General features: G+C 41.0%; 2 non-coding genes across 2 annotated transcripts; both read left to right on the top strand.

Annotated features, from left to right (window-relative positions):
• The first annotated feature begins 10,426 nt into the window (after window positions 1-10,426).
• Window positions 10,427-10,498, top strand: Trnae-uuc (transfer RNA glutamic acid (anticodon UUC)). Its single transcript has one exon. It is a non-coding gene; the product is annotated as a tRNA-Glu (tRNA).
• A 511-nt stretch (window positions 10,499-11,009) lies between these two features.
• On the top strand, window positions 11,010-11,082 carry Trnaf-gaa (transfer RNA phenylalanine (anticodon GAA)). The gene has a single exon. It is a non-coding gene; the product is annotated as a tRNA-Phe (tRNA).
• The last annotated feature ends 3,916 nt before the right edge of the window (window positions 11,083-14,998 follow it).

Consider the following 14,998-nt stretch of genomic DNA (forward strand, 5'->3'; position numbering starts at 1 on the left):
CATGAAACTATCGTACAATTGAAAAATCTCTACCCCTATCCTAACGGAAATACCCAGTTCTGATTGGTAGAAATTTATTCTTGTGTGAAAATGACTTGAAATATAAAACGATTCATTTCAATTTTCATAAATTAACACCAATGTGTGCCCGCTGGAAAATGGATCGTCCGGTTTAACACTTTCGACGGCCCGTCACCCAGATATGGGTGACACTTTCCTCGCTCAAATTGAGTAGGATTTTTAGAAGGAATTTGATAGAAAAGGCACCTAAATGTAACTATAGGTTACGAAGAAAAATAATAAAATCATAACCATAATATTATACTATTTATACTATACTTTTTATTAATTTATAGTACGAATGGTTTGTACTGCGGTTTTTTTTTGCAAAACCCCTATAATATGACTTTGGCATGTGTTATTGTCATCAATTCGTCTTCAATTGAAAACACACATTGCTAAATCATGTAAAAGTTATCTACAAACTAAGTTCGATCGTCATTTAATAATCTATCGCAAGTTGGGCTCTGCAAGAAACTCAAAAACGTCGCGTTGGGCGACGAACGTGTTAAGCTGTCTGTTTTGTTGTATTTATTTTCACCCAAGGAAAATCCATGCGGCGAGAAAAATTGGAAAAGTGAAGGAATATTTGAAAAAGTGATTTCCCATAAGTTCTACACATCATATTAGGTGTTGTTAGTTGAATTGAACTTCGCATTGAGGCATATAACATCGAGTTCCGTTGGGTTTGAAGCGGAAATGAAAATGGTTTGAATAAACACTCAGAAAGTAGAAATTGTAAAATAAAATTACCTTTTCCATTTCAAATAGGTTTTCTAATAAAGTACATGTGCATGTTTTTTTCTGGTGAGAAAAATTGAAAATTGTGTAACGATATTTATCTTATATTGCATTGGTGAGTTTTTTTCTTTATTTCACCCACACATAACACAGGAGCCATCTCCACAGAGGACGGCTTTCATCATATCTCATTTCACTTCAGCATCTTCTATCTTGATACGCACCATTCAACGACTAAACATCAGGGCTCGGCATAGTCATAGTCAATTCAGGATAGTCAGCTGACTATCTGACTGACTATATCCGTATTCAGTCGAAAATGACTTTTGACTTCTTCACGTAGTTTCTGTAGACTAAACGGTCAGTCGGGCGTTTAGTCGCTATCTCCCTCTACCGACTCGACTATATCATTTCATTCTTCCCAGTCAAATTGTCCTCATTGCATTTTGAAGTGACTTCCCCCAAAACGAATTCGTTCCTTTCTTTCTCTCTCTCTCCCATGTACGTGTGCATGCATCGATGTTCGAGTTCATCGTGGTTTGATATACGCAACAGATGAGCTTGATTTTTTTTGTATCGCGCACGAAAATTACTCACACGTATAAAATAGCGTACAGTGTGTGTGCGCTATTTTGCTCGCTATTTACTAATACTAACGCCAGGACCTCCCGTGGCCGAGTGGTTAGCGTCATAACTAACATGCCGGGTGTTCGGGTTCGATTCCCGTTCTGGTCGGGGGAATTTTTCGTTAAAAAAATTTCCTCCGACTTGCACTGTGATCACGCGTATTCTAGAGCTTGCCACTCAGAATGCATTCAAGGCGTGTTATTTGGCATAGAAATCTCAACTAAGTACTAATAAAAATGACGCAAGTAATACTACGTTGAGACGGCGAAGTTCCTCTAGGAACGTTAGTGCCATTGAAGAAGAAGAAGAAGAAGAAGAAAAACGTGAGGACCTTTATAACATACTTGATAAATGTCTAAGTTCGTTGGTTCGAGTTCATGATGGGTAGATAATATACCGTCCATTGATGGGGTAACTACTTTTTTGCATCAGAAATCAAGTTTTCGTTCCTCTTTATTTGGACGTAAAATAAGATTGCGTACGCGGATATAAAATTAGTGTCAGGGAGAAATGGAAGTGTGGATTGAAGTTAGTTGAATGAAGAGGCAGATTTGTATTCATAAGTCGCGTCAGTCAAAATATCCACTGCTGGACTAGTTCACCAGTCATCCTCGCTAGTCAACGCTAGTCAGTTCATTTTCTAGTCAAGTCACTTTTTATTGGCGGGGACTGCCGAAGCAGTTCTAGTCGAAGCGAAGCTACTGAGAGTAGAGTCGGTCTTCATTTTTCACCTCCGAAGATTTCGAGCCCTGCTAAACACCATCCTTTTGTCATTAACACTCGGTTGTAAACACTGGTGAAGCGAACAAACAATATCCAACGATTAACAAAACGGCCCTTTTCAGGGCCACCAAATCATTATCAAAGAGTTTAACGATGTAATTCTTCAAACATATCCAAAATCAGCATGTAACAGATAGCCTAACGAAATCCTACGTTATCTATGCGGTTGTGTCTCCTGTGACTTTTTTTAATAATTGGAGCTCAACTCTAGGATTTTCAAATAAGAATACCGTCGAAATGGATGTAAGTGGAGAGCAAAAAAAAGAAAAAGAAAAATTTGATTACCTAAACTGCCATTCTACGCATAGTGGTCCCATGTTACATTTTCACATTGACAATTTTCACTTTTCTTCATAAAACGATATTTTTACGCCTAATCTTCCGGAGAAACACAAAGAAAGTTATTGTTTGTTTTCAGCTTTTAAAAAAACAACATCAATCTCAATCGTCCCATGTTGATATTCTAGGCATAACATTTATTTTTGTAGATACATAATAAATGAATCGATTCAATTACAAGAATTTTCTGTCACGCTTGAAGCTCATTTCTGGTTTGGAAGAACGAACTAAAAAAACAAAATAACAAAACAAAACAAAAAAGTTTAACAGAACACGTATACACCTTGTTAGCGAATACCTAATAACAATGATATTTGACGAATTTCATGCCAACTCGACTAGCCGTTGGGAGCACCATCTCAGATAGAAGTGAAATAACTTTTTCATTTTTTTCTTTGAAAAAATACTATTAATGTTTAATACGTAACAATTTTATGTATAAATTATCCCTATTTACATGCTCTGCTAACTTTTCTCTATTTAGAAACATGTCAAGAACATGTCGAACGTGAGAATTTGCATACAAAAATGTTACGAGCAAAACATACTTTTTTTTCAGGAGTCTTCATACAAAAATTGTCTATATTCCAAAAACTATAACAGATAGAGAGTTGACGTCTCCAACAAAAGTTCATATTTTAATTAGATCTAAAACTTTGTCCAGTACACTATATCGTCATCTTTTTTTTTTTTTTTTTATTAAATCGTTTATTTTTACAGGCTCAGTTACATAAGTTTAAAAGAGCCAAACTCCTATTTGTATAGTTACAAGTATATATAAACATTTTTTATTAATTCTAATGTTAATGAAGTAGAGAACCGATTACTCGCGGCTTGCTCGAGTTTAGAAGGGTGACATTTTGTTTCAGGAAAAGGATGGGATATAAGGATATGTTGACAATGTTCACTCTCACATTCGCACTCACATTCATCATACTCAATTCTTAAGCCTATCTTATATCTAACATGTATTTACATTTCACCTTATTCTATTGTTAGTAAGAAGGGATTTGATTTTTCGCGAAGGGAAAGGAAAAGGAGAATATAAGGATATAAGGACAATCACACACGAAGATTGATAGCTTTTAGGAAGACATATATTTGGGACATGTAATCAAGGTCTAAACCAGCTAACACATCTCTCACCGGCACATTGGGCTGCCTTCCTCGGGCCCGAAGGGTGACTACTAAATTCGATCTGGCGACAAGATACAGCTCGCACGACCAAACAACGTGCTCGATGTCGTGATAACCTTGGCCACAAGCACAGATATTGCTATCGGCAAGATTAAAACGAAAGAGTAGCGCGTCTAACGAACAGTGATTGGACATGAGTCGAGAGAAGGTGCGAATAAAGTCCCGACTTAAGTCCAGACTTTTGAACCATGGTTTGAGGCTAACTTTAGGGATAATCGAGTGAAACCACCGGCCCAATTCATCTTCGTTCCATTTACGTTGCCAGTTAGCGATGGTATTTTTACGGACTAAAGAATAAAATTCATTGACGCTGATAAATATCGCCTTCAATTGCACCTACCTTTGCTAATGAGTCAGCCCTCTCATTACCCGGAATTGAGCAATGTGAAGGGACCCAGACAATGGTAATGACATAACAGCGTCTGGATAAAGCACTCAAAATTTCTCGTATTCTCTCAAGGAAGTACGGCGAGTGCTTTTCCGGCCTCACTGAACGGATAGCTTCGACAGAGCTAAGACTATCCGTTACAATGTAATAGTGTTCAACAGGTCGTGAGGCGACGCTGTCCAGCGCCCAATGTATTGCTGCCAATTCAGCAATATACACAGAGCAAGGATTCTGAAGACTATGGGAGGTGCTAAAAATTTCGTTGAACACTCCAAATCCTGTGGACTCATTCATAGAGGACCCATCAGTAAAGTACATATTATCACAATTGACACGCCCATACTTTGCATTGAAGATCGTAGGAATGATCCCCGATCGATGATAATCTGGAATTCCATGGATTTTCTCCTTCATGAACAGATCAAAATGTACAGAGGAATTGATGTAGTCAGGAAAACAAACACGGTTGGGAGTATACGAAGAAGGATCAACCTGTATGGAGATGAATTCATGATATGAGCTCATGAATCCTGAATGAAAATTTAGCTCGATAAGCTGCTCAAAATTTCCGATCACCAATGGGTTCATAACCTTACACCGGATGAGGAACCGAAGAGATAATAAATTGAAGCGATCTTTTAGTGGGAGTACGCCTGCCAAAACCTCGAGACATACATCCCAACGCAATACGGAGACAAAGATACTGAATTCGCTCGAGTTTAATGAGATGTGTTTTGACAGCTGATTGAAAACAGAAACTGCCATACTCCATCACTGAGAGAATAGTTGTTCGATACAACATTATAAGATCTTCGGGATGGGCTCCCCACCATGTGCCGGTAATTGTACGGAGAAAGTTTATTCTTTGTTGACATTTTTTTACTCAGATACCTAATATGGGCCCCCCAAGTACATTTGGAGTCGAACCAGACCCCAAGATACTTGAATGACATAGCATGAGTGATTGGTTTACCCAAAAGTTGAAGCTTTGGTTTTGCTGGTCTATGCTTCCTAGAAAAAACCACCATCTCTGTTTTCTCCGTGGAGAATTCGATCCCTAGCCCAATGGCCCAGGTTGAAAAATTGTTCAAAGTATCTTGTAAGGGTCCTTGCAGGTCGGATTCGTTTGATCCTACGACAGACACCACTCCGTCATCTGCAAGTTGTCTTAAGCTGCAATTTTGTGTAAGACAATTGTCGATGTCGCTTACATAGAAGTTGTACAAAAGGGGGCTTAAACATGAGCCCTGGGGGAGGCCCATGTAGGAGACCCGATTTACTGTCGAATCCCCGTGAGAAAAATTCAACTGTTTCTCGCAAAGCAAGTTATATAACATATTATTCAATAGAGGCGGCAGACCCCGAGAGTGTAATTTGTCTGACAAAACCTCTATTGAAACAGAATCAAAGGCCCCCTTTATGTCCAAAAATACTGAAGCCATTTGTTTTTTTTTTCGGCGTAAGCCATTTGAATTTCTGAAGAAAGCAACGCAAGACAATCATTCGTCCCCTTGCCCCTGCGGAACCCATATTGTGTATCTGAGAGTAAGCCATTCGTTTCAACCCAATGATCAAGGCGAAACAAGATCATTTTCTCCAACAATTTCCGTATACAAGACAGCATTGCTATTGGGCGGTACGAATTGAAGTCGGACGCGGGTTTTCCGGGTTTTTGAATAGCTATAATTCGCACTTGTCTCCAATCATCTGGAACAATATTATGCTCCAGAAACCGATTGAATAAATTTAACAAGCGATGTTTCGCCACATCAGGGAGGTTTTTCAACAAGTTGAACTTAATTCTATCCGTTCCCGGAGCCGAATTGTTACAAGAAAGGAGAGCAAGAGAGAATTCTACCATCGAAAACCCGGAATCAAGATCGCACCTATCTTGTGGTATAACTCGAACAATTTTTTGCACGGGAGCGGAATCGGGACAAACCTTCCGTGCAAAATTAAAAATCCATCGATGTGAATATTCTTCGCTTTCATTCGATGAAGAGCGATTTCTCATGTTTCGAGCCACTTTCCATAATTTTTTCATTGACGTTTCTCGTGACAAACCTCCCACGAAATTTCGCCAATAAGCACGTTTTTTCCCTTTGATCAAATTTTTGAACTGATTTTGAAGGTCCAAATACGTTTGAAAATTCTCAATGGTTCCACGTTCCCGAAAAGCTTTAAATGCGTTCGATTTATCCTGATAAAGCTTGGAACATTGGCTATCCCACCATGGATTGGGAGGCCTTTGACGAAAAGTGGAGCCTGGGATGAGTTTCGTTTGAGCGCGAACCGCGCTGTCATATATCAAACGAGAAAGGAAGTTATACTCCTCCAATGGAGGCAAACCATCTCTGGAATTGATGGCTAGAGCAATTGCGTCCGCATATTTTTTCCAGTCAATGTGTCTTGTGAGGTCATATGCCATGTTTATAGATTCAGAAGAATTCGACCCAATGGTGATGGAAATTTTGATTGGCAAGTGGTCACTGCCGTTGGGGTCCTGGATTACATTCCACTTGCAATCTAACGATAGTGAATTCGAGCAAAGCGAGAGGTCAAGAGCACTTGGGTTAGCAGGAGGTTTAGGTACACGTGTTGTTTCCCCAGTGTTCAAAACGGTCATATTGAAGCTGTTACAAAGGTCATATATCAACAATGAACGATTGTCGTCGTACTGTTCCCCCCAGGCAGTTCCGTGAGAGTTGAAGTCTCCCAAGATCAATCGTGGCTCAGGAAGGAGTGAGCACATGTCAACAAGTTAATTGCGGCTAACCGCAGCTCTCGGAGGCCAATACAAGCTGACAATACAGAGGTCTTTGCCTCTGATGTTTGCATGACAAGCAACAGCTTCGATCCCTCCAATAGGTGGAAGGTCAATTCGAAAAAATGAGTGGCATTTATTGATACCCAATAGCACCCCTCCGTATCTGTCATCACGGTCCAAGCGTATGATATTAAAATTGTGGAAAGAGAGATCATCTCGCGAAGAAAGCCAAGTTTCGGACAGAGCAAAAACATCACAATTGAACTTATGAATTAGAAATTTGAATGTATCCAATTTAGGGATAAGACTACGACAATTCCACTGTAAAACAGTGATATCTCCGACCTCTCTATTTAAATTAGACATCAAGAGAGATAATCATTGCAAGGAGGGGCCATGTTTGCATCAATTGTTGCAAAATTGTCTTTAATACTGGAAGCATTGAAATGACAATGGTTCTGATGGAGTCGGAAACATTAAAACACTTGAAGATTTGGTCCAAAAGGTCAGACAACTTTATAAATCCCGATTGGGAAGTTGAACTGGACGGAAAAACAGGGACAGTTGGGGTTTTTGATGTCCCCTCGAGTGCTGGGCCATTCGAAGGTGAATTATTCCCACGGAAACCAGGAGGAACCTGATTTTGCCTGTCCGCTGCACTCGATTTTTTAGGCATGCTAACAGGGGGTATCACCGGAGGGGCTTGTCCTTGAACTTTGGGAGTGGTCACATTTTTGCGCCGGGGATTCCCTTGGAAAATGAACGGTGTGCCCCCGTTAGCTGTGTCCGCTTCTATTTCGTCAACGGGCAACGTGGCGAAGACATTTTGTGTGTTGATTGGTTGTTGTTGTTGGGCCAGTGGCGAAGCGCCCTTTAAAATATCCGCAAAAGTGCGTTTCGAGCGTTCCTTCAAAGAGCGCTTCTGTTTCTCCCAGCGACTCTTGTAAGTTTCACAAACTGAGAGCTCGTGTGGGGATCCTCCGCAATATGGACACTTATGCTCAGTCGCACTGCAGGATTTCCCCTCATGTTGCTCTCCGCAAGTGGCACAGCGCTCCTTGTTGGCACAATAATCTGAAGTGTGACCAACTGACTTGCATTTTTGGCAAGTCATGGGCTTTGGCACGAAGAGTCGCACAGGCAATCTCAATTTGCCCACCATGACGTAGTCAGGTAGAGCGGAACCAGCAAAAGTTACTCGAAACGAGTCTGACGGCGTGAATTTAGTTTTTCCCTCTTCTTGGGATACTTTTCCTAGTTGGCGGCTGTCCAAAATTTTAACACCCACCAACGGGAGTCTTTTAAATTTACCAACTCCTTCTTTTATCATTTCGCACGTCAGACCAGTTTCAGTTACCACCCCCGAGATTTCTACGTCATGGGAGGGCACGTAGACGCGATACTCTAGGGAGAATCTCTCGTCGATCACAATTGCATTCGCGTGTTTCCGATCACTCACGACAACACGCAGTTTGTTCGGTCTAACCTTAGAGATTTCGACCACGGAGGAATATAATCTTGCCAGATCTTTCGAAACCTGAATGACATTAATTGCCTTTCCTTTTGGTTTAGGCCGGAAAAAAACAACCCATGGACCAGCTCCAAGTGCATCGTCTGGATAGACCTTGACACGAGGAGAGGAAACAACTGAGGGGGAGGACGAGGTCGATTGTTGAACGGGAGCGGTATCAGTAGGGCTGGGAGGCAAGTTCGGTAGTAGAGCGCAAGCGGGAGCGGGAGATTGAGGGGGCGAAGAGGAAAAGTTTGCCAATTTTCTTGAGGGGGGCTTGTTAAGGTAGATTACCTCTTTCTCTGAAGAGACATCTTCTGAGGGGGGAACGCGTTTAAGCGACTTCCCAGCCCCCGTTGTAGCTAGTGAGGAGGAAACAGTAGTTTCAATCTCCATGTCAACATGACCTTCTGCCATTACGGCAGATATAAAATAATATAATTCTTATTTTTTTTTGTATTTCTAAACCTAATATATATTATACCTAAATCGCACACCAATGCGAATGAAATGAAGCGGAGTCTCAATCGAACCGCATGGCAATCGCTCGGCACAGATGCAACGGTATATCGCACCACAACACGATGATGGAATCGATGACGATGCTAAAGCACACACAGCGATGATACGGCACACGCACCGCGTCCGCCGTGGAGGACTTCTTCCTCACGCTGGTAGTGATTGCTGCTCTCCTCACTCGCGCAATAAAGAGAACCCCGTTAGGGCGAAATAACTTCACCAGCCACGAACTGATAACGGTATAATCTCCACTTTATAATAGACGCGAACAAATTTGCGACCGATGTCTTCGGACTGCGCGAGCTGAATGTGAAATGTGACTTTGTGATGCTGCACAAACCACCAGATATTGGATAATCTTGCCACTGAGGTTTACCAGCAACGTATCGTCGTAATAGTTTTCTAATATTATTTATGAAAGTTTTTTAATGTGAGATGTATCAGACTATGGAAATTTAGAATCATTCATTGAATGGGTTGCTTCACTCAATTGGCTTTCTGAACATTTTTCCTCATTATATTTGGCAACGTTCTGTATTCGAAGCTTCGCGAATTTAATGGTTTTTCGTTTCCTCGGACAAAAAACTAACAACATTGTAGCTTCTGTGAATAATGAAACTACAATGTTTTTCGGACGCAGCGCTGCCAAAGAGTGTTTCCAACCTCTCCGAAAAGTACAATATAAATATTCTTCTACTGCTTTGAATTCGTTTCCAGTTTGGAAAAACTGTTTTATTCTTTTCCGATGTTCGTGTTTCCATTTTGAACAACAACATTTCAGTTTCAGTTTTTGTCCACATCTACACAAGTCCAGAAATTATTTCCCAACACAGCGAACTCGTGAAGATGCCAATAAATTTATCCTTCATTACTGTTATTTCCAATCCGTGCGCTGCTCCATCTCCCGGCTGAGTACGGTACTGCACACGGAGATAGCAGCATCCCCACAGCCCAGAATTAGGACTGTTTGTGGACTCTCTAATCAATGGGGAGGAAAAATATTGGCAGCCGAAGATTTGTGGTCTTATTCATTTTCGCCCAGCAATGCTACCGAAGATGATTAGAGGGTTTTGTTTGAAGCGTTTGCCAGGTTTGAAGTGGACTGAAGGCGAACTTTCGTGCGAAAGAAAAGAGAAGCGACAGGGGAAAGAGGAAGACACAATAGCGACGGATGCTGCTGCAGCATTTGTGGAAGCAAAGTGAAAAGAGCGATAAATTACTTATTTTGCAAAATGGGATAGAATGAAAGAGAAGCTTCTAGGAACACGATTATCGTTAATTGAATCATGATGTATAGAGCGGGATGATCGATGCGAATACAATGGATTGGTGCTCTTGTCCGGTGTGAATGGGAAGCGATGGGGAGAATAATTGTTCATGACGAAACGACGTTATGCTTAGCGATGTCGTGATTTGGTCCAGCTCTGCACAGAATGAGTTTTTCACTTGTGGATTGTGGTTTATGAGCTGTAATGATGTATTTATGTTTTCACATTCCCATATGGTCTAGTGGCTAGGATATCTGGCTTTCACCCAGAAGGCCCGGGTTCGATTCCCGGTATGGGAAGCTTTTTTTTGAAAATGATTGATGTTTGGAAAACTATATCAACCATTGGACTAACCAAACAAGCATAGCGCTGTAGCCACACAGAGTCAACATCACACGCTAATAACATTACAGTGTGACACAAAGCGATGAATGAATAAAAGGGTCTCTGCTAATCATGCATTCTCCCAGAGAAGCACTGGGTGTTTTCGGTGTTTTCAATTGAAAGGAAATCCATATCAGGAAACAGCATATAATGGTACAACCTCCCCTTTTCGGGGAGAACTTACATAAATTGTGTCACATATCCTGGAAACACGCCCTCTACTTCGACTCATATTATGCGCTGGCATTTCATGCGACTATGTCCCATACCAGTAGTTGTCACGCGTTACTTCGTGTCGCTGCTTACTTGTTGCTCGGATATCATCGCACGTTTGTCGGTTTCGTTCTCTTTTACTTTTTTCCTGAAGCAATCGTGGCTCGACGATGGTAGAATGTGATGTGCAACGCGGACGCTCATTCTCAGCGTGCCGAAATAGCTCAGTTGGGAGAGCGTTAGACTGAAGATCTAAATGTCCCCGGTTCAATCCCGGGTTTCGGCAGATAAGTTTCCTTTTTGTTGATGCTAAAAATGTTGTATCGTTTCGAACACTGTTCACTTATTTGCTTTAATTTGACACTTTTCCACATAAATTCTCTTTTGAACAATCACTTGTATATTACGAATGTCAGGCTCACACTTTCGTATCACTTTTACTTTCGAAGATTCAACTATGATATCGAGTCTGGAGTGAGAAATGACTGCATAATTCAGCCAATCTATATCTGATGACAGAACCAACAACAATGCACTCATTGCATTCGACGCAAACGCCTACTGAGCACGATGACAGTTCACCATAGGTCGAGCGCACAGCAAGCCAATACAGAAGAATGTCATTTTAACTGATTTAATTGTAGGGTTCCGCGACAAGGTCGATATTAGGGTTCGAATAAAATAAAACCGGAGGCGGATTATGTGGAGTGGACACAATGCGTCGGAGACATTTCATCGTTGATAGCCTATAATCAAGTATCAATTTATATTCGCCACATTTGGAAGTAGAATGTTTCATTCGTGTATTACCTCAGTATTCTATGTATTCTGACTCGAGGTTATCTGTTCGACGAATTAAATTTTTAACTGGGGAATTAATTTTAGTTTTGTAGTTTTACAGCTAATTTACTTGCTCATCGAATGTGTTCGACATTTGTTCGTCTTTTTTGTTGCTGTATTTTACCATCAATTGATCGTCACCGGATAGTCACTTGACCAAAGAATACAAGTAACAGAGTGCGACATCGAAATCGCGGTTTTTCCGCGAGGTGTCGTTGTAAGCGCGTAGTTCTAGTTGTATTCATTGTATCGAGTTATACTATAGCTTGTTGGAAAGGTATTTTTGCGCGCTATGATACAGTCCTTGACAGTGTTTTGTTTGGTTAAGTCGTTCGTGAGTTATAGGTTCGCAAATATGGAGCAAAATAAAGAGAAAATCCGACATATTTTACAGTACTACTATGACAAAGGCAAAAATGCATCTCAAGCTGCCAATAAAATTTGTGCAGTTTATGGACCCGATACAGTTTCCATTTCCACCGCACAACGATGGTTTCAACGTTTTCGTTCTGGTGTAGAGGTCGTCGAATATGCGCCACGCTCCGGAAGGCCTGTCGTCGAAAATTGCGACAAAATCGCTGAATTAGCCGAGAAAGACCGGCATAGTAGCAGCCGTAGCATAGGCCAAGAGCTGGGGATAAGTCATCAAACCGTTATTAACCATTTGAAGAAGCTTGGATTCACAAAGAAGCTCGATGTATGGGTGCCACACACGTTGACGCAACATCTTTGACCGTATCGACGCATGTGAATCGCTGCTGAATCGCAACAAAGTCGACCCGTTTCTGAAGGGGATGGTGACTGGCGATGAAAAGTGGGTCACTTACGACAACGTGAAGCGCAAACGGTCGTGGTCGAAGCCCGCTGAAGCGGCTCAGACGGTGGCCAAGCCCTCATTTACAGCCAGGAAGGTTCTGCTGTGTGTTTGGTGGGATTGTCAAGGAATAATCTATTATGAGCTGCTTCCCTATGGCCAAACGCTCAATTCGGACCTGTACTGCCAACAACTGGACCGCTTGAAGGTAGCACTCATGAAGAAGAGGCCATCTTTGATAAACAGAGGCCGCATTGTCTTCCATCAGGACAACGCCAGACCACACACTTCTTTGGTGACGCGCCAGAAGCTCCGGGAGCTCGGATGGGAGGTTTTTTTGCATCCGCCGTATAGTCCGGATCTTGCACCAAGTGACTACCACCTGTTTTTGTCCATGGCGAACGAACTAGGTAGTCAGAAGTTAGCCACAAAAGAGGCCTGTGAAAATTGGCTATCCGAGTTTTTTGCCAATAAGGAAGCGAGCTTCTATAACAGGGGTATTATGAAGTTGGCATCTCGTTGGGAACAAGTCATCGAACAAAACGGCGTATATTTGACTTAAAACAGATGATTGTAACTAATTTTATGAACAAATGAAAATTAAAAAAAAATACCGCAGTACTTTTTTGACAGCCTAATATATAAATGAATTTCTGTCTGTCTGTCTGCTATACATATGAAACATTTCCGCATAATTCAAAAACTATTCAAGCAAACGAAAACGGGGTTCCATGAAAATAATCCACATATTTCAACCAAACATGACAATTGCAAACTTTTCGAAAAACTCTGAAGTAAAATGAGAAAATTCGAAAAATTCAATTCGCAAGTGTTCTACAACTACATATTGACAAGCGTTGTTAGTCCATTTGATGTTTGCGGTAAAGAAAATGATCTTCGTTCAAAAGTGGAAATGGATTAAATTTTAACGCACTCCTATATCGTCATCTATCTATATAAATAAAAATGGATCGCCGAATGTGTTGATAAGATCAAAACTCGAGAAAGGAATTGTCGGATTTAGGGCTGTCTTCATTCTAACATATTTTCTGTATCAAACATTTATTCCATGTAACGGAGAAACATGTTATTTGCAAGTGGATGAAAAATCTTGCACGAGAATTGTGTTTGAAAATAATCTGATATTATAATGTCGAGTTTTGGTAGAAGTATTGACTTTTTATAGTAACAATAATTTTAAAGGGTAGATTAGAAGATCAATCAATGAAAAGTTCTGCGATTGGACCCATGAACGTGCCCTTAATAATTTTTTTTTAATTCTTTATTTTTAAGATTTTCAGTCTCCTGGGCTGGTTTGTCTCAGAAATGCGCTTAGTAAGAAGACGTTGATGTGATAACGAAAAATAAATTTTGGGCGGAACGAAGTTTGCCGGGTCAGCTAGTATGATACAGGGTGGGCCATTTAAAGTGGAAGCATCTGGCAACCCCATAACTTTTGACAGAGATGTCAGATTAACAAATGTCATACCGCGTTGAAAGCGTCATTTCAGTACAATTTTAACCATAGAACAATACACACCTAAACAACGCGCTGAAATTGTTCAGCTGTACATTCAAAATAACTTCTCAATTGTGTTAACTAAACGTGCGTGGAAAAATAAAAATAAAGTTAAAACATCGCCTGGAGACAACACTATACGTCGATTATATGCCAAATTTATATCGTCTGGTAGTGTTGGTAATGCCAGTCATCTGTCCAGACAACGACCAAGACGTTTCGACAAGAATATTGATGCCGTTCGAGCCAGTGTTGCAGAGACTCCATCGACATCAGGTCGCCATCGTTCGCAAGAGTTAGGCTTCTTTTTATTGCCATTTGTTCGTGAAATTGAATTGGACAATTACTGGTTCCAACAGGACGGCGCTACATGCCATACAGCGGCTGCCACGACCAAATTATTGCGCGAAATGTTCCCCGGAAGATTAATATCGAAAAACGGCGATAATGACTGGCCACCGAGATCATCTGATTTGACGCCTCCTGACTTTTTTTATGAGGATATTTAAAATCCAAGGTATACACTGGTAAACCAAGGACCCTGGCTGCGCTGAAAGACAAGAAATTGCTGCCATATCGGCCGAAACATTGGGCAAAGAGATTCTCCACCCCCTCTCTAAGAGGGGGCTGCCATACAAATGAAACACAAATTTCTGCATTACACGAGAATTGATCAAACAAATGAAACCAAATTTGGCATATGGAGGTTTTAGGGTGCAATATATGATTCTACGGTGGTTAGACACTCCACACCCCTCTCTAAGGGGGAGCTGCCACACAAATGAAAGACAAATTTCTGCATTATTCGAAAACGAATCAATCAAATGGAACCAAATTTGCCATGCGAATGTTTTAGGGGACACGAAACTTTTCCATGGTCAATAGACACTCCTTCTCTCTCTCTGAGGGGGGGACTGCCATACAAATGGAGCATACATTTCGGCATAATTCAAGAACTAATCAAGCAAACTGAACCAAATTCGGCATGTGGAGATTTTAGGGGGCAAGAAACATTTCTATGGTGGTTCA

Source organism: Toxorhynchites rutilus, chromosome 3, assembly GCF_029784135.1.
Source record: "Toxorhynchites rutilus septentrionalis strain SRP chromosome 3, ASM2978413v1, whole genome shotgun sequence".
Taxonomy (NCBI): domain Eukaryota; kingdom Metazoa; phylum Arthropoda; class Insecta; order Diptera; family Culicidae; genus Toxorhynchites; species Toxorhynchites rutilus.